The following is a 24,291-nucleotide window of genomic DNA, read 5'->3' as shown; positions in this document are numbered from 1 at the left end:
CAGAAAAAGCTTTAATTACATATTTTTCAATATCTTGTTTTCAAGTTCTGTCATAAATCACTACTGAGATCCAGTGACTAACAGGGACATCAACTTGAAAAAAGAAAACCTGATTGGAGAATCTTTCTCCCACTCCCCTTTACTACTCAATATGGTATCATTTCTGACTATACAAGGATTTTCTTAAGTTAAGCCTAGACTGCTACAGTTTGAGGAAATGCATATATATAACAAAACAGTACCTTTGAATTAGAAATACGCAAGAATCAAATTTAAATATCAAACACAGATCTTCTGCCAGGCAATGGTTACAGTTGATCATTCCCAGAAAGAGAAATATTCTCTATGAAACTAAGAGCAATATTTTGGTTATTACCTCATTTATAATATTATAAAGATACATGAAGATTGTTTTTTTAAGCTTTCATGTTTCTTTTTCAGAGTGCACTACAGTGTACTTGGTAATATAGATAATCAATAACAAAATCAATCATTTAAATTTAAAAATCAATCATTTGAATTTACTGACTCTTATAATTGTGTTGTAAAATAAAAGAATAGTTGGTAGTTTAAACACTTCACATGCTTTTTTTATTAAAAAATGTTCACTGTGGGTAATGCATTTTTTATAATCTTATTTACTTTGCATTCATAACTGGTTTTAGAGACACTGGTTTAGCCATGATATTTTTCTATCTCATCTCACTCACCCTTGTAACATTTTATAAATCAATCATCATGATAAAGAAATTTAAAACTTCTTTTGACTCTTTATCTCCTTGACAGAATAGTTCAGCCAACTGTGGCTGCCCCATGAGTGAAATGTGGCCTACGACTTCTGATGTGTCAATAGTCAATGAAGTAGGCTATTATTATTATTATTATTATTATTATTGTTGTTGTTGTTGTTATTATTAAATTTTCTTGGTTATTGTTGTTATTATTAAATTTTCTTGGTTTTGAGAATTTTATACACATATACAATATATCATAATTGATCACGGCTAGGTTGTAATTAATTAAACTTTATTTGTAGCACTGAACTTTGAATAGTATGTAATGGTTATATGTATCATGAAATATTACTTTAATTTTTTAACAATTAATTTTCTGATGATTTTACACACACACACACACACACACACACACACACACACACACGTATTGTGATGATTTGTACCCATTGAAGTTAGTTAGGTTTCTTGGCAGCAACATGAGCATCATGGGTAGGGGGTTATTTACTAGTGCTTGATCATAAGGCAGCCATTGATATTTACATAAGACTAGTCCCTTTAAAATTCCAAAGTCTGGAGCTAAGACAAAAGGATGGACTATCCAGAGACTACCCCACCCAGGAATCCATCCCATAATCAGCCACCAAACCCAGACACTATTGCATATGACAAAAAGATTTTGCTGAAGGGACCCTGGTATAGTTGTCTAGTATGCTCACAGTCATCTATAGGATGGAACACAGGGCCCCAATGGAGAAGCTAGAGAAAGTACCCAAGGAGCTAAAGGGGTCTGCAACCCTATAGGTGGGACAACAATATGAACTACCCAGTACCCATCAGCACTTGTGCCTCTAGCTGCATATGTAGCAGAAGATGGCCTAGTCAGCCATCACTGGGAAGAGAGGCCCCTCGGTATTGCAAACTTTATATGCCCCAGTACAGGGGAATGCCAGGGCCAAGAAGTGGGAGTTGGTGGGTAGGGGAGGAGGGCAGGGGGAGGGTATAGGGAACTTTCAGGATAGCATTTGAAATGTATATAAAGAAAATATCTAATAAAAAAGGAAAAGAAAAAAGAAAAAATTCCATCATAGATAATGGAGGTGTATGAGGCTCCACCTCCTCCTGAGGAACTAAAAGCAGGCTTTGGTTGTCAGTGGAGGAAGAGCCATCTTCTTCAGTATATAGCTACTAGTAAATTACCTAAGTACTAGTAAATGACCCCCTACCCGTGATGCTCATGTTGCTGCAAAGAACTCTAACTAACTTCAATGGGTACAAATTATCACAATACGTGTGTGTGTGTGTGTGTGTGTGTGTGTGTGTGTGTGTGTGTGTGTGTGTAAAATTAAAATTGTTAAAAAAAATTAAAGTAATATTTCATGATACATATAACCATTACATACTATTCAAAGTTCAGTGCTACAAATAAAGTTTAATTAATTACACCCTTGCCATGATCACATACTCATTTATCTGCTGTCTTTGGCAGTTAGCATAATATAGAATACTTACAGGAGAAAACATATGAATCATACAGCCTAAAATATTAAATATCTGACCTTTGATGTAAAATGTTCACCCAAACAAAGAAGCTTTCCATTTATAAAGAATATAAAATAAATAAGCTTAATGAAATATATTGCTAGTATCAACCCTTCCCTGGTTGGATAAGAACACATTTTGCTCAACTTGCATACCTCCTCCTCTGAAAACCCAAGCATATATCCAATTTAAAAATTTGTGACATTAAGAACACTGCTTTAAAACAAAAATTTTCTAGAACAACAATTATTTTAATACAAACCAATACAGAAGATCCCCAAGCCAGATAGACCTACAACCCAGGTAAGAAGCCAGTGGCCATGAACAGCTTCCCCCCACCCCGACTCCCCTAGTGATCGCTAATACAACAAATACATAAAGAATGGAGGTGTCTAAGCAAAGGGGAAGGAGTCACTCACAAGGGGAATCAACTGATCTCCTAAGGAAACCTTAAGGTAAGAAAAAACACTCACTGAGGACTTACAAAAAATCATTCCGCCTTCAATGTGTCCTCTCCTTTCATTTGCCATCCATGCTCATTAACACTATCTGGCCATTTTTTAATTGTTTAGCCAGCAAGGGAAGTCCAGAACCTCTGCTAAGGATACTCCTGTATTAGGGATCTGTTAATGGGGACAAGCTATGGATAGGTTCAATGAGTCTTAGTCAGATTGAAGGTGAAGCTATGCATACATGGGAAGGGGGGGCGAACAAGAAGCAAAATGAAAACCCGCTGCAGTTATACCACCCCTGGAAACACTGCCATCCCAAAGCACCCCACACACACGCATTGCTCTCATCCAAGTTACTGAAGTTAACGGCCAGGAGCAGAGAATTGCCCTTATTTCTTATTTATTGGTCACTTACTTCTTTGGCTCACGTCGAAAATCAAAGCATTTATAAAAATCCGTTTTAAAAGCTGACATATTTGAAAATCAAATCACTTCGCACAAAGCAGAGATATTTCAGAAATAGGGGCCTCTTAGGGAGTTGTGTATCATCTTTTATGTATGGTGACCCCCTATGGCTGTCCGAAGTCCAGATTTGTTACAGGGCCGTAAACAAATGGTTTCTTTCTTTGTTCGTTTGCTGTGGATTTGTTTAGCAAATGTAGGGTTTTTCTTCTTCTTCTTTTTTCCCCCAGCATCTGCCATGGATTAGGTATTTGGAGTGGCATTAAACAGAATAAAAAAAAAAAAGAACCAGTTGTCCTTGTGATCTTGAGGCTCTGATAAAACACCTGAGAGCATTAATCAGACGTTTAAGTATCTATGAGGCAAATAACGTGTATACCTAAGAGAGGAGTGAGAAATGGAAATGATACTTCCAACTAGAAGATACAGGAGGGGGTTATCTAGGAGTTTTCCATTGAATTTTCTCTTATAGGATGGTTATGGAGGATAAGTTAAATGGACTGCCAAGGGCACTCCATAAACAAATGTGGTATGCAAATGCAATAGATAATGTGTGGGGGAGAAGGGATGACATTATATGTGTGCCCATACCCTTGCCCAATGAAGCAAGTCATAGAGACTTAAAGATGCATCTTGAGGCAGTAATAGCAGTGTGATCCACAAGGAAGCCTTAAATTCAGACAGGTCTGGCTAAGAATCGTGGTCCTAAATACTTCCTATCTGGGAAAGCAACGCAATTTATTTATTTATTTGTTTCCACTGAAAGGCTGGAAAAAAAAATGTTACCTAATTCATGGGATCATTGTAAAGATGAAAAATACCTGGTTACATTTTCACAACTCCTGGCACATTACAGATGCTAAATAAATGGTAGGCATGATTGTGTCGATATTCTATAGCATGGTAAGAATTTCAATAACACTGTAAGAATTCATTGCTATCCTTACAGGAATGTATCACAAGGTTATGAGTTTCTGAAAGTAGGCACTATTTAGAAAATAACAGATTTCAAAGAGCTAACTAGTTGCTTTTCAGTTGAAATTGCTTATTACAACTAAGAGGTAAGCATGATAAAGGACAACATAGCTTACTTGATCTTAACTGTGTGCAACTAAATTAAAATCTAAGCAGGATATGCTGGCTCATACAAGAAATTTCAAACATAGGAGGCTGATACTGAATGTCTGCTGAGTTTGAGACCAGTCTAGGCTACAGTGAGTTCCACCCTAAAGTGTCAGATCTCATCTCCTAAAATATCACATTAAAACTCCATTGTGTAAATGTGCACTTTATTTATCTGTTCTTCAGTTGAAGGGTATCTGGCTTTTCAAGTTTCTGGCAATTACGAATAAATACTCTATGAACAGAGCTGAGCAACTGTCCTTGTGGTATGGTGGTGCTTCTTTTGGGAATATGCCCAGGAGTGGTCTTGAGTTAGATCTATCCCCCAGTTTTCTGAGAAACAACCAAATTGATTTCCAAAGGGATTGTACAAGTTTGCACTCCCACCAGAAATGGAAGAGTGTTTCCCTTGCGTCACATTCTTGCCATCACAAGCTATTGCTTGAGTTTTACACAATGGGATATTACTCAGGCATTAAAAACAATGACATCATGTACTTTTCAGGCAAATGGATGCAACTAGAAAAGATCATGCTGGGTAAGGTTATTCATCCAGAAAGATGAATATGGCATGACTGTCATAAGGTGGATAATAGTCATAAAGTACAGAATAAACATGGCACACACCACAGACTCAAAGAAGCTAAGTAACAAGGAGGGCCCAAATGGGAAAGCTTAATTCTCACTGAGAAGAGGAAATAGATGAGACATCAAGGATGGATAGAGGGAGGAGACTGTGTGGGGAAAGGACGAGGATGGAAACAGGAGGGACAGGGTGGGGAGAAGATGGGAGAGACAACTGGATTGGGAAGGGGGCATCTCTGGGATGAATTAGAAACCTAGGCTAATGGAAACTCAGGAATCTGTGAGGGTGACCATAGCTAAAATGTGTAGCAATTGGAGATACGGTGCCCAAACCAGCCATCCTCTGTAACCAGGCAAGGTTTCTAATGGAGAGATTGGTACACCAACCCAGCTACAACCCAGCCTCAGAGCCACAACTTGTTCTTCCTATGAGATGGGCAGGGGTAAAAAATGGAGCAGATTTGAGGGAAGGACCAATGGATTATTGGCCAAGCTTGAGACCCAGGCCCTGAGAGGGTGCCCACCCCGAAACTACTGATGATATTGTGCTATATATGCAGGCAGGAGTCTAGCATAACTGTCATCAGAGAGATTCGCCCAGCAACTGATGGAAACAGATTCACAGACCCACAGCCAAATATTAAATGGAGCTTGGGAATCTTTGGAAGAGGGGGAAGGAACCAGAGGGGTCAAAGACACCACAAGAAAACCTACAGAATCACTAACCTGAGCCCATAGGGGCTCACAGAGACTTAACTGCCAGACAGAGAGTATGCATGGGGCAGACCTAGGTCATCTGCACAGATGTAACAGTTGTGCAGCTGAGTCTTTATGTGGGGCTCCTAAAACGGAGCAGGGGCTGTATATGACTCTATTGCCTGCCTTTGAACGGCTTTACCCTAACAGGCCTGCCTTGTCTAGCCTACATAGGAGAAGATGCATCAGGTATTACTGCAACTTGATATGCCAAGGCTGGTTGATATGCAAAGGAGACCACATGTTTTCTGAGGAGAAGGGAAGAAGGGATGTATGGCGAGGAGAGGAAGAGAGAAGGAAGGACTAGAAGAAGAGGGAGAGGAAGCTGCCATCAGGTTGCAAAGTAAATAAATAATAAATAAGAAAAGAAAAAGTCAAGTTAAAAATTTGATTTTTAATTTGTACCTATTAGCATAGGCATGGTATTCATTAAATGACTTCCAGGAGTTTGGAAACACAGAATAGCTACAGCTAAGAATGACTACTGCTTTAGATGCAAGTTCTTAAAATTAATATGAGATCTTAACCCTACAGAAAGAAGTATAGGTAACTGAAGAAAACTGAGAATCTGAGCTATTGTTCCCCAGGGAAGAATGTACCAGTTGGCTGTCCTGTGCCAAATGGTCAGCCCTGAAAACATATATACAGGTGCCATTATACAGATTTAACAAGTTACATTTAGGAATATATATATATATATATATATATATATATATATATATATATATATACATACATATGCACACACATATATATATATATACATATATACACATATATACATATACATATACACAGAGCCATGGTAATTAGCAAAAAAAAAGCCATGAATTTGAAGGAGAGTAGAGAGAGGTATATGAGAGAGTTTTGATAGGGGAAAGGTAAGGGAGAAATGTTGTCATTAATTTATTAAATTATAATATCAAAATAAAATAGTATTAGTGTGAGAAATCCAGCAAAATACTATTAATCTAGTAATTCAGGAATTCTTTTCACTGTATTACACTAATAGATGGCACAAATCCACGGGGCAGATCTCAGCTTCTCTATTTTCTTATTTGTCAAAGAGCCAATGCAATCCCCTAATAGGACCAAACTACCCAAGACCAAAGAAATGCTTATTGAAGGAATAAATATCAATTCATATCATGAAGGATGATACAGATGAGTACTAGGTACCAATATTTAAACACTTGGATTTTAATCCTTGTCTTTTTCCAGTCTCATATATTAAAGGAGCTAAGTGTCCGCATCATGCTCATACATGTAATTACAGCAGAAAATTAACACCATGAGCCAACACATGCAGAGAACCTTCCAGCCTGATAACCCAACTCAGACTCACAGAGAAATATCAAAATAGCGTGTTCAAAAGCCATGTTTCAAATGCTACAAAAGTGTATTGCCTTTTATTTAAATCTCATACAGAGCAGAGCGGTGCTTTTAAAAAAGCTTTTATCAGGCTTCACCCGATATTCTAGCCATATTTTATGGGGTGAATGATAAATCATTGTGCTGCACAGTTGCTGAAACCTTAAAGGAAAACATGATGTCACATTCAAGAGTAGAAAGCAAGGGGATACTGAGCAGTTTTGAAAGACTCAGAGACCGTGAGATGGGGAGGAATGAAACCATCAAGGATCCATGTCCTCTTAGAATTTGGAGGGATGGCAGAGATCACCTGTGAAACTACATCACAAAAATTCAGATGCCTCACCTCCAGGACTCTAACAAGCAAAGAAGAAAGCCATTTGTTTCTTGCCTGGGTGTTGGACAGAATGTTGGAATAGCGGAGCTCATCTGCACACAGAAGCCTGGTTTTGGGGTCTCTCTAGTATCCTGGTGGATTGATAGCACTTCAAAGGGCCAACCTCATTCAAAAATACAACAAACAGATGGCGAATTCCACAGTCAGCCGAAGCAATGAGGGCATTAAAATAAACCACAGTCTCCCCGATGGCTCTTGTTTTGACAGGTGTCTGACTCAGGTGTCTGTGTTTCCTAAGCAATGTCTCTCTGTTCCTATGCGCAGGCAGCCCTCACCCCTTTATGAGTATCTATACCACCATAGTGTTTACTATACATAAGACAATCACAACCATTAAACCGTCTCTAATCCTTTCCCCTTGGGGTTATATAAATTATTTGTTTACCCTGCAAGTGCATGAAAATTTTATAGGCACAATCTAGGATTGCATCTATCCAGCTTTCCTCTCAAATATATCTCCCATAAATATTCAGACTCAGTGTAACTGCACTGTAAGCCCTGTCTATCACTGGCACATAACTCACACTGCCTCTAAGACCCACTTTGTAATGAAGACAATATAATGACCACATTCTCATTCTCTCTGCTTTAGCTACCTCTTCCCCTTATGGAAGAGGGCATAGAAACCTGGCAGATGGGGTCTCAGAAATCCATCTGTCATATTGTCTGATACATCTGCATCCTGGTTATATTTATAAATTTATTCATACAATGAAATTGTGTCTAGAGAAGGTGTGGAGCACCAAAATCTTGAAGCACGAAGGCAAACTCATGACTCCATAGGACCTCATATTCAGAAGAAAATGAATCACGTCAGTGCTACTTATTTCTCTGTATGGTCCTTCTGAATTCCCATTGGGAATGCTGGGCCACATCCAGAACAGCCAAGGACACACATGCTAGCTGGGTGTAGACAAAAATGGACCCCTTACATACCACTGGTAGAAAGGCAAACTAGGGAAAGCAATATAGAAATTGAGGTTTCTCAAAACAATGAAAATTAAACCTACCTTATGACCCAGTTATACCATTCCTGGATATATACCTGAAGAACTCTAAAATTCACCAAGATACCTTATTGAATAACAAAGAACTGAATAAAACTACAGTGTAGTTTGTATACACAGTAGGACTTCTTTTGCCATAAAGAAGAAGGAATTTATATCTTTTTCAGGAAAACAAGAAACAATCGAGCTAATTAAGCTACTGTCAGAAACCATTCTTTTCTTCTAATTTGTGGTTATAAGAATATCTATGCATATATATATATATATATACATATATATATATACATATATACATATATATACACACATATATGTATACATTCATGCATTTATATATAACATGAAAGTAGAGAGAAATGTAGGAGAAAGAAAAGGACTGATGAGAGGTGAGAAGGAAGTAGAGGGGTGAATATGCTCAATCTAAGTGTATATTTGCTTGAAATTAAAAAAAAAACTAGCCTCTAAAAATAAAAATAAGTCATCCCATACAGTGGAATGTACCACCAAGAAAATCATATTAAACGAAAGGAGCAGTGACTGGGGTAGGGAACACCAGTCTAGAGAGGGTGTGAAGGAAACACTGTTGGCAACATGTCCTTCTAAACAAGACCTGTATTAATGACACCATCAGCTAGCCTGCCCAGGTGAACAGAAGAAACCTCATAGGGTCACATCCATAGCTATCAAGAGCTATACACAAGTATTTGCTGCAGAGAAGAAAGGGACGATCAGTGTCCTCCAAGGACAAGCATTCAATGAACTATTCAATGTCAAGTAGTGTGTTTTAAACACACATCCATAAGAACAACACTAAATAGGCTCAGAAGGTTACACACACACACACACACACACACACACACACCACACCACACCACACCACACCACACCACATCACATCACATCACATCACATCACATCACATCACATCACATCACATCACATGCATGCATACATGTAACAATAATAGTTAAAAAGAGGAAATAAAAAATTTAAGATGGGAATATGGACAGAAACAGGAGGGTTTGGGGGAGAAGGTTAGATATGGTATGACTGTGGTAGCTATGTAGGAAATTCTCAAAAGAAATTTTAAAACTATTCTTTTTATTAAGAGCCCCTGTTGAGGAAACAGGGCACAGGGTCTTAGACGTGGTGAGATAAGCCAGGCCACCATTTGAGGGAACACCACTGAGAGAGGGCAAGGCAAGCAAGGAATCTAGAGATAAGAATAAGAATCAGGAAGGTTGAAGCAGACAGAGCTACTGTCAGAACCGAGACCAGCGGGAGTAGTCAAGGTCCTTCAAGTTTAGCAACATCATGGGTGAATTCTATCTCAGTGTGATTGTCCACTGAGAGCTGGGATACTCAGACAAGCATTATTCTCCATTTCTGCAAGGGGGTTTCTAGCTTGATTAATATTTAAATTGCTAGACTGAGTGAAACTGCACTTCTCTGTGCTGTGAGTGGGATCAAGTCCAATGCATTGAAGAACTTACTTGAAGATTAATTAGGATAGATGTCGCCAAACTTTTGAACTGTGAGAGTATAGTTGTTGTTGATTATGATGATGTTGTTGTTGTTGTTGTTTTCTTTGGGTTCAGCTAAAATACAGCTTTCTGAGTCGGGAGCTTTTCAGCCTTTGGAAAGATATTCAACAGTTTTTTTGATTCTGAAACTTTCTGACAGAAACCAGACTACCACCATCCAGTCTCTTCTGAGATCTGAACTCACTAACAAACCTTTCATTTCCTGAGATTAGCTTCCATGAGCACATACACCATTTCCTGTTAACATTAACTTTCTGGGCTGGAGAGATGGCTCAGAGGTTAAGAGCACCGACTGCTCTTACAGAGAACCTGAGTTCAATTCCCAGCAACCACATGGTGGCTCACAAGCATCTGTAGTGGGATCTGATGTCTGCTTCTGGTATGTCTGAGGAGAGCAACAGTGTACTTGCATACATGAAAGAAAGAAATAAAGAGAGAAAGAAAGAAAGAAAGAAAGAAAGAAAGAGAGAGAGAGAGAGAGAGAGAGAGAGAGAGAGAGAAAGGAAGGAAGGAAGGAAGGAAGGAAGGAAGGAAGGAAGGAAGGAAGGAAGGAAGGAAGGAAGGAAGGAAGGAGTCTTTTTTTAAAAAAACATTAACTTTCCATATAAGTTACTTTTTTATAGCACTGACTAAAAGATGCACTCAGGCAAATATGGCCTCCTTCATACTTGAAGAGACTGTTGTTCATTTAGAGTTCTCTGAAGATGCAGGAAGCAGGTAGAATCTAAGTGGGCAGCTAAGATGCTGTTGTAATGATGTCGATAAACACTAACAAGAGACCTTTAATAGGGATGGAGTTAGTCAGCTCATGAGAATCTGATGATGGGGAGATGGCTACAAGGCTTTTCTTCCCAGGCTCAAACTGGAGGGATAATTGTCAGCTTCAGAGACAAACTTGGGATAGGTTGGTTTATAGGAGAACCAGACTTCAACTTTGAAGCAATTTTAGTATGTTTACTAGAGAAGAAAGTAGGAGGGACTGGATGGTCAAACAGATTAATGAGAAGTTCACGGAGAAATAGGGGATATAGAGTAGAAATCATCAAACAGTATTTAGTCTGGCCAACTAGAGAAGACCACTTGACAAGCTAATGTAAAGACGTCTTTAGAAATGGAGGGTCTACCTAGCATGACAGATGAAGGCTATTCCATCATTCAGAGCCCCTCACTCAGCCTAGTCTAGAACACACTCAATAAGCTATAGCAGCTACATTGAATTGAAAGCTTTTCTGCTCGATAATTGCTACCAAAACACCACCATCTCTTCAAACTATTCATTTCTACCATGAGGCAAATAAAGTTATTTAAGTATGTGAAAGATATGCACATTATAATTTTCCTATATAATTTTTACTTCTGGGTCTTTGATTCGATTGAATCAACCAACTTGTCTGTTTGTTGTTGTTGTTGCTTTTATGCCACTTGTCATGCAGTTATAATTACTGCTGCTCTGTAGTACAACTTGAAATTAAGGATGGTAATACCTCCACAAGTTCTTTTATTGTACAGGATTGTTTTAGCTATCCTAGGTTTTTTTTTCCCATGTAAAGCTGAGTATTTTTCTTTCAAGATTCGTAAACAAGAAAATGTGTTGGAATTTTGATGGGAACTGCATTGAATCTGTAGATTGCTTTTGGTAAGATGGCCATTTTCACTATGTTAATCCTACTGAACCATGAGCATGGGAAATCTTTTCATCTTCTGATATCTTCTTCAATTTCTTCCTTCACTTGATTAGCTACACTAAGATATTTTATATTATTTGTGGGTATTGTGAGTGATGTTGATTCTCTAACTTCTTTCTTGGCCTGATTGTCATTTGTATAAAGGAGGACCAGTGATTATTTTTTAGTTAATTTTGTATCCAGCCAATTTGCTGAAGGTGTTTATCAGCTGTAGAAGTTCTCTGGTAGAATTTTTGGGGTCAGTTACATATACTATCATATCATCTGTGAATAGTGATATTTTGACTTCTTCCTTTCCAGTTTGTATCACCTTGATCTCATTTAGTGGTTTTTATTGATCTAGCTAGAACTTCAAGTCCTATATTGAATAGACAAGGAGAGAGTGGATAGCCTTGTCCCTGATTTTAGTGGAATTGCTTTAAGTTTCTCTCCATTTAATTTGATGTTGGCTATAGGCTTGCTGCACATTACTTTTATGATCTTTAGGCATATGCCTAGTATTCCTGATCTCGCCAAGTCTTTTATCATGAAGGGGTATTGGATTTTGTCAAGGGCTTTTTCAGCATCTAATAAGATTATCATGTGGTTGTTTTTCTTTCAGTTTTTTTATATGGTGATTACATTGATGGGTTTTAATGAGTTGAACTACCCCTTCATCTCTGGGACGAAGCCGACTTGATCATGGTGGATGATGTTCTTGATGTGTTCTTGGATTCGGTTTATGGGTATCTTACTGAGGTTTTTACCTAAAAGTTCATACAGGAGATGGGTCTGAAATCCTCTCTTTGTTGAGTCTTTGCATAGTTTAGGTATCAGGCTGACTTGCAGAACAGGAAAAAAAATCACCTTTTATATAATAGAAACTTTTATAGCTTGACTCAAGATACTCATCTCATATATTTTATCTTGATCCAGAATAATTTGTTTCAGTCTTATTAGCTATATAGAATACCTCTCTATTTAGCAAACTTTTAAATACTGTGATATGCATTACAATGTTCCTATACATTATAGATACATTGTTAATGTGAAACTAGCTACGCATGCAGATAAATTTAACAGCATCCTAATATACAGAAACTCAAACTACAAATATATATACTCTTCTTTATGCACCAGAGACTGTATTATAATTTAGAATGGCAAATACGATTATGATATGGAAATATGCAATTTTAAACTTTTACTGATTTTATAAAACCAACTCAATAAAGTTTTTCTCCTTTTACTTCTCAAAGACAGACATGAGATTATTTAAGGGAGGAACTACAAAATAATGAACGCAAAGATACTAAAACTTGGAAACTAATTATACCATTGTATATATACCATATATTTTTAATATACCATATATATAAAATGTGTATATACATATACAAATACATATATATACACATATACATATATTGTATACCATATATACCATAAAAACTGACCTCCTAGGACAACATTTTTTATAGTTATAAAATACTAATATTGGAATGAGTGCTAAAGTTCCTAAAGTTATTAATATTGTGATTGAATGGGCATTAGTGAAATATGCATTTGTGCCTACTTTTAATTCACCTCTGAGAGAAAGAATTTATTATGAGAAAACTTTCATTAACCACATCTTATCATGTTAAAAAAGACTGACATAGAAAGGCTCCAGAATATTGTCAGTAACTAACTGGGCAGCCACATGGCATCTTAGTAACACACACTACAAGTCTAACATTTGCACAAAAGCTACATGTTATATATAAGTAGTTTTGCTGTGCTTTAGAGGAAATGAAATATTCTGTTTTGCATTGACTCTCAACACATTGGATCTGACATGCTTTGATTTCACTTTTATATACATGCACTTTTTTCTTTTTTTTTTTTTTTTTTTTTTTTTTTTTGCTTTATCTTGATACCCAGTACCTTAGTATCAATTCTCAATCATCGGAGAATGTGTAAAATTAAGAGATTAATGTAAGAAGTCTATTACTACATTGCTCACACACAAGAGCCAATGAGTTTAGATGACTCCCGTGGTCACTAGGCTAATTAACTGTGGGACTTAGCCTGAACCTCAGAACTGCTGCCTGCCAGGCCAAGGATTTGTGCTTCTAAACCTAACGGATATTCTTCATAGCATTTATAATCCTGTGGAGATGAATAAACCTTCCCTTGACTGTCAGGTTTCTGAAGGAGATTAGTCCTGAACTCTGGTCTTCCCAGGAGCTCAGAACAGTGAACAGGATCCATCAGAGTTGCTCAGCATGCTGTTCTTTCAACATTATTTAAGAAACATCCTTTTGCTTTCTTACCTGTCATGATGGGTGCACAATAGGTATTATTTTAATAATATGCAGCTGGATACTTAATTAAATAAAATAAGCTACAATGTTTGAAGGACTTGTTTAACGTTATAAAATATAAATCTGTGCTTTATGCATCTCTGCCACAGTTGTCAGTTTCTGCTCCTTTTCTACTAGAGTCATTTAAATGATCAGCCTTCATGTGTAACAAATATCTCAGCTTGGAAACTTAAAAGAAAAAACAAATCAATAAAGAAGAGCTAGTTAAGTAGAAGTGTAGCAGCATCATAGACACTTTTGTTAGCTCTGTCAAGGCCATAGTCATGTGTGGTGGCCAATGCTTTTACTCTCAGAACTTAGGCAGCAGAGCTAGGCAGAGCTCTAAGTTCCTGACCAGCCAGCGATACATAAGGGGACCTTGTCAAAAACAATGCATGTGTATTAGCCCTTATTTTTTTCTTTTCTTTTTTTTATATTGACATTTTTTATTGGATATTTTCTTTATTTACATTTCGAATGTTATCCCCTTTCCTGGTTTTCCCTCTGAAAACCCCCTATTGCCTCCCCCTCCCCCTGCTCACCAACCCACCCACTCCCTCTTCCTGGCCCTGGCATTTCCCTATACTAGGGCACAGAACCTGCAGGGATTGTTCAACATACAGAAATCCATCAACGTAATCCACTATATAAACAAACTCAAAGAATAAAACCACATGATCATCTCATTAGATGCTGAGAAAGCATTTGACAAAATTATTTTTTTTCTTTTCTTACATTTATTTATTTTCTTTGGGCATAAGTGTGTGGGCATACATGCCATGGTACCCATGTGGAAGCCAGAGGACAACTTGCAAAAGTCTTCTTCCCCCATACGGATTTTTGGGGATCAAACTCAGTTGATCAAAGACTCATTGTTTGGGCTGAGGTGTCCAGGTACCTTTGCCCACTGAGATCCTTCACTTCAACACTTGACTTTTTTTTTTTTTTTTTTTTTTTTTTGGTTTTTTTGGTTTTTGGTTTTTTTGGTTTTTGGTTTTTTTTTTTTTTTTTATTACTTATTTTCCTCAATGACGTTTCCAATGCTATCCCAAAAGTCCCTCATACCCTCCCCCCCCCAACTTCCCTACCCACCCACTCTCATTTTTTTGGCCCTGGCGTTCCCCTGTACTGGGGCATATAAAGTTTGTGTGTCCAATGGGCCTCTCTTTCCAGTGATGGCCGACCAGGCCATCTTTTGATACATATATAGCTAGAGTCAAGAGCTCCGGGGTACTGGTTAGTTCATAATGTTGCACCTACAGGGTTGCAGATCTCTTTAGCTCCTTGGATACTTTCTCTAGCTCCTCCATCGGGGGCCCTGTGATCCATCCAATAGCTGACTATGAGCATCCACTTATGTGTTTGCTAGGCCCCTGCCTAGTCTCACAAGAGACAGCTATATCTGGGTCCTTTCAGCAAAATCTTGCTAGTGTATGCAGTGGTGTCAGCGTTTGGAAGCTGATTATGGGGTGGATCCCTAGATAAGGCAGTCTCTAGATGGTCCATCCTTTTGTCGCAGCTCCAAACTTTGTCTCTGTAACTCCTTCCATGGGTGTTTTGTTCCCAATTCTAAGAAGGGGCACAGTGTCCACACTTTGGTCTTCATTATTCTAGAGTTTCATGCATTTGGCAAATTGTATCTTATATCTTGGGTATACTAAGTTTTGGGCTAGTATCCACTTATCAGTGAGTACATATTGTGTGAGTTCCTTTGTGATTGGGTTACCTCGCTCAGGATGATGCCCTCCAGGTCCATCCATTTGCCTAGGAATTTCATAAATTCGTTCTTTTTAATAGCTGAGTAGTACTCCATTGTGAAAATGTACCACATTTTCTGTATCCATTCCTCTGTTGAGGGGCATCTGGGTTCTTTCCAGCTTCTGGCTATTATAAATAAGGCTGCTATGAACATAGTGGAGCATGTGTCCTTCATACCGTTTGGGACATCTTCTGGATATATGCCCAGAAGAGGTATTGCTGGATCCTCAGGTAGCACTTGATTTTAAGTGCTCCTCTGGTTCCCTAAAGCCCCATAGAGAAGGTGCGTTGTGTTACATTTCTACTAAAGCACCCACAGAAAGTCACTGATTGTTGCCCAACCAATGGAAAGATGAAATTCCTTAACTGAATTCCACTCTGCCATTTGTAAATCGGAGATGACACCATTGTGCAGGTGAACTGAACAATCCACACCAGCGTTAGTGTTTATGTCCTGGGTGCCATTCTCTATGGGTGTAACTTGGCCTTAGAGGATGAAAATCCAGACCAGCTAAAGCCACGATGCCTTGTCTCTTTTGTGTTCTGTGAGATGCCTGTTCTAGCCATGCCCATCAGTGGGAACACATCAAGAGTATCAGTAGACAAAATAAACACAACGCTCTGAACATGAGCTACGATTCAGCCCTGTCTTTTTGAAGTCAATATTTTTGAGCGTGGAAATGTGCATTTACATTTCAAAAGAGTAGTTCAGATTCTCCTTCTCCGTCTCTCCACACTCCCACCACACACCAATTTCTCACTGTTGGAAATCAAGCCAAGGCATTATCAAACAGTCTTTTAATTCTGTAAGAAGAGTGACACGCTTTAAAATAGTCTGCAGTTTGGGATTTGAAAGTTAATATGTAGTACCTGTACTCACTAAGAACTGAATCTCCTCAATAAAGTGAAAATATTGAGAGTTTATGATAACAATGGTCATTAACGGTTCTCCCTAACAGGCTTCTGTATTCAGGATTTTTATATCAAAGAACTTAAAACATGGAGGGTAGAGAAAACCCCAGATTCACTTGATATTATGTCACATAGGATCCTAATAGTTAATATATTTATATTTTATTATTTTATATTATATCGGATTGGTTGCTGGGTAGCTAGGTGGATAGATGGTACCACATAGATACACAGGTGATGATGAATACATAAAAGATAAAAATCTACAGGTCCTCATACAAAGGGACACAAGAAAAGATGAAGAGCTGCAAAGGAAATGGCTGCAAGAGTCTACCTGGTGCTTCCGGATGCAGGAGTCGATGCAGCGTTGCCATGGTGTTCAGGGGGAAATGGAAAGTAAATAAATACATCCTGTGTTAGGTTAATAGAACTGCAATTATATTCTGCCTGATATTTTCTTTGTCACATCCTCAAACGCTGGAGAAAGAATGAATAGTGGCTGCAAGGGCCCCTGATGTAGTTAACGTCAGAAGACCAGAGAATTGGGGTAACGACTACAAAAGACAAGCTGTGACCAAATTGGAGATAATTTTAAGCATAAATAAAAGCATTTATTCCCACTTACTCTGAAAGAAGGCTGATGAAAAAGAAGAGTAGGGACAGGGTATTGTCCCTGAAATAAGTAGGAGTCCATTTTGTATCAAGCCTGTTTGTCAGATTTAATAATCAAGTATATAATGCCTGGGGTTACTGACATTTCTGAAGTAATAGGAGCCAAACACCACACTTGAACCTCAAAGCAATGTTGCTATTTAGTATCTGTTGTAACTGTTATTACCAGTTAATTGTTCAAAGTTGATGTAAAAGATTAAGTGTCTATGACCATTTCATAACTCCACATTTTCCTCTTAATATTACCATCCAGTTGACATTTTGTAATTGCGATAAAAGAGTTTAAATGCTCTTACTAGAATTTGCCATGGCAGTGTCCCAAGTAAGCAGTGTGCTGCCCAGTTTGGCTAGACAAGTAGGCCACGTTTCAGCTCAATTTCCACCCCCCCAAATTTCATAGTAAGAACATTTGGTGTCTCCTGTAAACTGACAATCCAGTTTGTAAGAGATGCATTATGCAAATGAGGAAATTAGCAGCAAACTACTTCAGATGTTAGTCATTACTACTTATTCTTCACTCCAGATTTGCAAAAACATAATAAGGCAGTAAATTCGACCAACGGATGCTCTGTTACTACCATTAATGGACAATATTTTATTGTAATGTTAAATTTACTGCAAAACATGGGAATTTACAAGAGCATACATTTCCCTACACAATCTAATATAATTCAATTTCCCTGGTTCTACGAGGAGAAGAAATAAAGGCAAATATGTCTCATACATATTTGAGCTGTAACGCTTCGAGTTTATTAAATATTCGGTCAGGTTCAACATCACCCCAAGAGCTGAGAACCAATTTCGCATCCCTCAATGGAAAACTGAGCCATTCTCATTCTTTACAATATTTGGTGAACATTGAAAGCTTCGCACAAGCTTTCCCTGCTCAATCTAATGCCAGCATCTCGCCTCTGTTCACTGATTGTTCCTGTTGTTACCTCACACAATAAAGCCCAACTGCCACTGAAGAGGTAATAGGTACACGAGAAGTCATTTGTGTAAATATGTATCTCAGTTTCCCCTTATTAACATAACCTCGTTTATGCTTTTCATTGGCGAGTCTCTTTAACAACTACTTTCTCTGGTTAAAAATCAACCACTAAGTCCCCAGTGTACTTTAACTGCCTGCACTGTACAGCCATAACGACCCAGAGGGAGCCACATCTGTCATCTGGCTGAACTATCATGAACCGAAGACAGAGGCTAACACCTGACTTCCCACATTCAGAAACATACTTTAGACATGGATTTGGTTTGTTTGTTTCGATTGATGGCGTTTTCAATTCATTTGCTCATTTGTTTATTTCCTTTGACAGACAAAGTACATTTGTAAAATCGTTGGCGGGATACACATGGCCAGTATGGGAAACGGCCAGCAGAGCTGGTTCTCTTATTATTGAGAATCACAGGCTTAAGCTACGGCTTTCCTTTACACAAAGACTTAGCTCAGTTCTGCATATTATTATGTTCAGTTCATATGGAATCTGAAACCTCATTCTACCAAGTCTTTTATGTCAGGCATTGTGTTATAAATTCAAAAAGCAAACCCATCCTTCTAGTGGAAGGAGGATAGATAATTTTCTACTCCCCCAATTGAAAATTTTCCAAAAAAAAAAAAATCTTCCAGGTTCAGGGCTTTTAATTCTCCTAATGAGAAACATCTATTGCCTTCAGTCTTGGTATTTAATATACCAGAAAAGGCTATGCGATCCCAGGTTCAAACAGAGGCACATGGCTTTTATTTCTTTTTTTATGAACATGTAGAAACTATTTGGACATTTGTTTCAGTGGCTAAGAGCACTTACTGCTCTTGCAAAAGGACCTGGGTTCAGTTACCAGCATTCAAATGGAGACTCACAACCATCTATAACTCTAATTCCAGAGTATTTGGTACCTCTCTTGACCTCCTTGGGCTCCTGCATGCATACATACATACACACACACACACACACACACACACACACACACACACACACAATAAATAAATATTTAAATAATCTTTTAATATCACTGTTTAGACATATCTGTCAGGCTAACTGAACACAAATGATTATCTCTGTATAGGAAATAGGGCATAGAATCTTTTCAAATGCTGTCATTTTAGACTTTATTCCAAATTCTTTTAAATCATTTTAATCATTCCAAGATGTCGTATAATTTCTCACTTTTTTTTTTCTTTTAGATTCTATGCCAAACTGAGACAGGATTAAGTATTTAGACAAAATAAATATTATAAGACATGGGCCTAAAACATTGCTTTCCTCGGTTACTGTTTTATCTACCCTGTTATATCTGCTACATACAGACCAAGTATGAAGAAACCAAAGGAGTAGCTTTCTCCCCTTATTTAGGCCCAAAGAGGGTAAGAATGATTGCCAGTCTCGGTTTCATCTGTACAATGCACAGTTGTATGGGCAAAACCAGTGAGGGGGATTGTGTTCATGTTGTTCTAATTAGCAAAAGGAACATGGAGAACATTCAGTCTCTTGAGGATTGAAAAACTTGAGAGCTGTGAGGATACATTTGCTCAGAGGGAGCCGGCCCTTCACATTGTTGGGTTATTTTTCTTGAGGAGAATAATGTTTTGCTACATTGCCATCAGTCAGTCTGTCCTTGCTGGTATCTTCTAAGGGCAAGCAGGCATAGAAATGAAGGGGGCTGTTTGGTGTCACCTACGAAGCATTTGATCACTAGCTAAGAAACATGGCTTTGCCGCCACACATGTGAAGTCTTTTTATTTTTAAGTTCAAATTGTGAAAACTTTATACGTTTCTGGGAGGAAATGCAGACTTTAAAAGGACAATTCACCAATTAAAAATTACTTCACTGAAAATATATCAACTAAGAAATAGGCACGCTTGTTTAAAACTAGACTTCAGCAGCTAGTTGTGTGGCACATGCATTTCAAGCACCATGTCTTGATAGGAAAGAAATGCAGCCTTCTGATGAACAATCAGACAAAAATCCAGAAAGTCCAATATTTCCCAAGAAATGAGTATGGTAAGCCAGGGTTCTTTCGGTCAAGCAAAAAGAAAGTGTCAAAATTCTATTAGAAAACAATTCCTAATTGGTTAATTCATTCATGTGTTTGTTGCAGTGCCAAGAAATTGCAGCTAGGGCCTCTCCCATGCTGGACAAACACTCTCCCACAACTATGTAGCCCTATCTGTCTTATTCACCTTAATTTGAAACAGGGTCTCAACTGGTTTGCACAGGCTAAACTTGAACTCAATTTGTGGTCCAGGCAAGCACTGACCTTGCTATCCCCTCTTCAGTCTCTCAGACACACAAGTACCTGGCCTGCAGGTATTCTAACAGGCCTGGCTTCCAACAGCCTTCCTCCTCCTTTGTTCCTTTTCTTTCTCCCTTTTGCTTCTTACTCTTCCTCCTCTCTTTCTTTTCTTTCTTTTCCTTTTTTTTTCTCTCTTTACTGGTTTTCTGGCTTTCTGAAACAGACTCTTAAGCAGCCTAGGCTGGCCTTGACCTATCTCTGTAACCAACAAAGATCCCAAACTCCTTCATCTTCCTATCTTGACTTTCTTACTTGTCTTTATTATAGACATTCCCCTGCTGTGAACCTTTCTGCTTGGCATAAGTTATCCATAAAGATACAGGTAATGGAATATTCTTTTGAACACTTGTGCTTGAAAAACATGCAGGACAGTGGACCAAACTAAGAACAAAAATTTCTATGAAAGTTTTTAAAAGAAAAGGGACAGATGAGCAACATTAAGTGAAGAGTCATCAATGAAGTGTTTTCTCTGCCTTGCACTCTTCCCATTGTCAGATAGAAGGGTTCAACTACAACCAAGGATTCTGAAATAACCACAGATCCTGCAGAGCTTATGAGAATCAACTTTGACTGCATGATCATTCCATCACTCTCTATGAAAAGTTTAATATGAATATCTCTGGTTCTGTCAAATTGGTCTTTACTCACATCAAACAAAAACAATTTCTCAATAAATTTTGTGTACAACTGAAGCCCTCTGTACACTAGCACTCCATGAGGCTCAAGTGCCCTGTGTTGGAAACACTGCCAGTCAAGTTGGTTTTGTACTATGAAAATGTGAACAGATTTAGAACCAAGTCCTTCTGTGATGCATTCTTCCAATCCTATCTGACAGATAAGCTCCTACCTAACTCACAAGTCCTAGTCCCCATGACTCTTCATTTACTAGAGAAGCATTTTCCTGCTTTCCATTCTTCACACATATTATCTCACTTAATCCCCACAGCGGGTGTCATTAACCATACTTTATGTATCAGCAGGCAAGAGCAAGAGAGGTTAAAATGCTCCCAATTCTCACAGCTGCTAACTATCAATAGTAAGACTCTAATCAAATTCTTTCTCTTCTGAGCTCAGAATCTTAATCCCTGTTCTCGGTTTTCTCCCAAGTTTACATAATTTAAGACTCTTCTTTCTCCTTTTCAAACCATCCTTTCCCATTCAAGACATAATCCTGGTCAAAGGGTCTGGATTTAGATTTGGCCATGTCTTTCTCTCCCCTGTATTATTTCCTTTCACGTAATCAGAAAAACAAAAGCCAATTCTTAACGAGGAAAAGTTCCAACTCCTCCTTCAAGTCTCCCTTTGAACATGCTCCTTGCCTTGACTGGGTTTCTACCATCCATTTCTGGGTGTCTGTGAATCTGTGTTTTCTGTCCCTTTGGGGCTTCTTCGTGGAAGGGTAGATTAGCTCATAAAAACTAGATGCCAGGTGCCCAAACTAGATTACACATGCTAGCATTTTGAGGCAGCATGAAAAGTTGTCAGATACTTGTTTGGTATCAAACTTTTGTGTGGATGATTCCCAGGCTGAAGAGTCTAAAGAAGGTGGCTGGAGAGTTCTGATGATTTTGAAGTCAGACAGTATGAGGGGCCATGTAGTCCAGAACTAAGTGTGTGTTACCATGGCTGCTATGCTCAGCAGCTGCCTGTGGGAGTCCTGGAGAACATGGTGGAGGCAGTATCATGGCAAAGCACTGCAGAGCACATCAGCTGGAAATCCTGTTCAAATACTGTCCTTAAAACTGAAGGACCTTCCAGTGGTATTTATGTGGTTACAAAACAAAACAAACAAACAAACAAACAAACCCAGCTCCAAACAGTGCCACTTACAAACACTCACATCAAGAAAGTGACTAAACCTCTTTATAATATTTTTCAAGGATGCCACGCTTGTGGGTAATAAATTGAACAAATATATGAACATGCCTATAGTACTTAATGTCTCATCTCAAACCATCAGACCAGATTGTCAAACTGAGGTCTTTTAACTCTTCATTGAGTCTATGTGTCTACCTACCTACCTATCTCTACATCTACTTATCTATATAAATATTCAACATCTCCTCTAATCCTTGAAGTACATGACACTGAGTAAGGTGACAATGTAATCACTTCCAAATAACAAAATTGTACACTATACTTGCCCTGTTCCATATACATCACACACACACACACACACACACACACACATATATATGTGTGTATATACATTCATATACATAATGTATATGCATAATGTATAATTTATATATGCATGTATATGTGCATATATATAATTGATGTGTGTATATCTATGTGTCTGTGTGCCTGTGTCTGTATGGTGTTGGGAAGGGTGGGGATAGGTAACCTTCATTTTCAACTTGAGTAGATTTAGAATCACCTAGCAGACACACACCTCTAAGTGTGGTTTCATTGGGAGGGAAGACACATGCTGAATGTGGGCAGCATTCTTGATGGCCTGAGGTCCTCAGCTGACTACCAGAAGATGAAGTAAGCTCGCCACCAGCACTTACCGCTCTCTACTTTCCAAGTATTGATTCACTGTAACCAGTCACTTCGTGGATACAATATAACCAGCCACTTCATGGATACAATGTAGCCTGCCAATTCCTGGATACAAGGTGACCAGCCACTCCATGCCGTGCCACCACACTTTCCCTGCTATAGTCAGCTGATACCTTTCTTTAGCCATAAACCAGAGTAAATCCTCTGTCCCCTACATTACCTCTTGCCAGGAACATGAAGTGCAGCTACACCAATATATAAGGAACACTTCTCTCCACAGCACTTATTAATAGAACCTCCTTTCAGTTTCTCTGTTTAGAAACCTAAAAGCATTTGTAGTAAATTTCATGGTTTTATCTTTAAATGGAATTCCTCCTGGTCTATACTAAGCTACAGAATTAGTTTCATTTCTTCCCCCCACGGAGATATTTATATACATTAAGAGAGTAAACCAAAGGTTTTCAACCTCTAGGTCATGACCCCAACAGGGGTCACATACCAGATATCCTGCATGTCAGATATTTGCGTTATGGTTCAGAACAGTAGCAAAATTGCAGTTATGAAGTAGCATTAAAATAATTGTATAGTTGGGGGTCGCCATTCCATGAGGACCTGTATTAAAGGGCTGCAACATTAGAGAGGATGAGAACCAGTGTAATAGACTGATAAGACTATGTCTTAGAACCAAACACAAAAGAATAATAACATGACTTTGGTGTTTCGTTCATTCGTATATTCACTCAATAATCATTTGATACTTTATGCTGGCTTCCATGCTAGAGATGCTGAAGTAGATTTTGCTTGTTGACTTCATTCCTCTTGTACTGTAGCAAAGATCACATATTTGAATGTGGTAACTACACAGTACTTGAAGAACAAATTAAGAGCATGATGAGAATATACCAGAGGAAGACATGGATGCAAGAGGAACCTGCATGGCTTCCTGAACAACATGATGCTAAGCCCTAATGAATGAGAAGTTTAGAAGATGAAGATAGGAAAGGGTCTTCCAAACAGAGGAATATTCAAGAACAGTGGACCACCAAGGACAGTGGTAGAGAGAAGAGACTGATAGATGCTTCGTAGTAATATAATACAAGGGGAAAGGAACAAGTTGTAAAGCTGGAGATAATAGGGTCATAATCATAATGGATACATAACTCTCCCAAAA

The 24,291-nt window shown here is 38.3% G+C and overlaps 1 protein-coding gene across 4 annotated transcripts in view; it reads right to left on the bottom strand.

The window, feature by feature from the left end:
• Ctnna3 (catenin (cadherin associated protein), alpha 3) overlaps positions 1 to 24,291 on the bottom strand; it is a 1,573,570-nt gene that overhangs the window by 839,277 nt on the left and 710,002 nt on the right. The gene's annotated exons all lie outside the window — the stretch shown is intronic.

The sequence above is a fragment of the Mus musculus genome, chromosome 10 (assembly GCF_000001635.26).
Source record: "Mus musculus strain C57BL/6J chromosome 10, GRCm38.p6 C57BL/6J".
Classification (NCBI taxonomy): Eukaryota; Metazoa; Chordata; class Mammalia; order Rodentia; family Muridae; genus Mus; species Mus musculus.
This window is presented reverse-complemented; position numbering and strand designations above follow the sequence as displayed.